This window comes from Myotis lucifugus, unplaced genomic scaffold (genome assembly GCF_000147115.1).
Source record: "Myotis lucifugus unplaced genomic scaffold, Myoluc2.0 scaffold_335, whole genome shotgun sequence".
NCBI lineage: Eukaryota > Metazoa > Chordata > Mammalia > Chiroptera > Vespertilionidae > Myotis > Myotis lucifugus.
Genome location: NW_005871383.1, coordinates 114,694 through 116,645, shown reverse-complemented (window position 1 = coordinate 116,645; position 1,952 = coordinate 114,694).

The window sequence follows — 1,952 nt, the reverse complement described above, 5'->3', positions numbered from 1 at the left end:
TCGGCCGTACCTGAGCGTGACTAGGGGTGGCATCGCAACCTCCCGATCCGCCTTGCGCTGTGCATGACAGGGGGCGGCGCCCCAACTCCCCAATCGGCCCTGCTCTGAGCCCGACCAGGGGCTGCACCTAGGGATTGGGCCTGCCCTCTGCCACCCGGGAGCAGGCCTAAGCCAGCAGGTCGTTATCTCCTGAGGGGTCCCAGACTGTGAGAGGGCACAGGCCGGGCTGAGGGACCCCCTCTCCCCCCCCCCCGAGTGCACAAATTTTTGTGCACCGGGCCTCTAGTCTGATAATAAAAGGATTCCATTTCTATTTCATTTGTGGCTTATTCACATTATAGAATGACTTAGGGGAAATTGACATCTCCATGATCATGATTCTTCCTATCCAAGAACATGGTACGTCTTTCCATTCGTTCTAGTCTTCTTTTGTATCTGCCATTAGCATTTCCAAGTTTTTGTCATGGAGATTGTATGAGTTAGGTCTTGTTTTTATAATAAATCATCCCCAAATTTGATAATTTTAAACAATAGCCATTATTTAGCTCATGAGTCTGCACATTATCAATTCGGGCTGGGCTCAGCTGGGTGGTTTTTCTGCTGATCTTCGCTGATCTCAGATGGACTCACTTGGGAACCTGTTTGGGAGGACTAGAACGACTTAGGATTCTACATGGTATCTCATCCTCCAGAAGGTTAGTTTGGGCTTGTACTCGATGTCTCATACACTGACATTGTTCAGGCGGTCTTTGAAATTATACGCAAAGGTGCTGTGCTTATGTGTGAGTGTAGGTACTCAGGGCACAAGTCCTCTGCTTTTATTAAATCCTAAAAGGGATCCGTGTTCCAAAAGAGATTAAGAAGCAAAGGCTGTGATCCTCCTGCACCTACTTCAGGAAGCAGAGTCAGCTGCTGGCTTTTAACTTGGCCAGTAGCTGACTTTCCTGACTCCTTGGAAACCTTGAACTTCTTCCAAGGGCCTCCAGAGGCCTGTCAGGCACTCCTCACACCCTTTCTACCCTCAGGAAACTCCCAACCTGTGAATAAATAAGGCAAGGAAACAGCGACGCTCAGGAAAGCTGGAAAAGCAGGTCAGAGGCAGGCCAGGGAATTCACATTTTCCACTGTGACATAGTTGTTATTGTCATACCTCTTTGCTGGTGAGGAGATTGAAGCTCAGAGGAGGGAAGTGACCTGCCTAAGGCTACCCAGCAGTAAGGATAGAGTCAGGGTTTGAAGCCTCCCCTTACTGAGGGATTCTAGTGGAAATGCTTTGAGTAGTCAGGAGGCAAACCAAGTCCTCAGACAGTTGACATTTTACCCAACTCCACCCTAAAGGGGCAAAATGAGATGCTCCTAGAGAGCCCTGCAAACAAGGTATAATGAATGCCTAGGGGACACTCCACCCGTCTCCCTAACCCCCAAGCACACAGAGGATCCTGGAATTGTGGATTAACTGAATTGCCAGCGAGCAATGTGAATCTGTGCAAAAATATCTCCAAGCCAAGCAGGTACGACCCCATTGCGCCATCTTTAAATGTGGATTCATCACTTCAAAGCACACTGTTGGGAAACTGCTATTGCCAAACTCTGGAGTTACCGCAGAACCCATCTCATGCAGTGAGTAGCCCCAATTAACTGAGAAATTAAGCCCACAGTGCTTTGATCAGGGCTTGACACAAACTCAGAATCGATGAACGTGGGCTGTTAGGCCTGTGACTACTGATATTATAATCATTAAGAATACACCTCTCCCCTCCTTCCTCACTTCACTTCTGCCTGGACCCAGCAGATTTTCCCTACCTGCGAGGAGTCAGGCCTACACACACACACACACACACACACACACACACACACACACACACTTCTTAAATCTCAACATGTCAAGCCCCCCTTTTTTTTATTCCCCCAACAGAGACATTCATACCCACTGGTTCGACTTCTCTGACCAT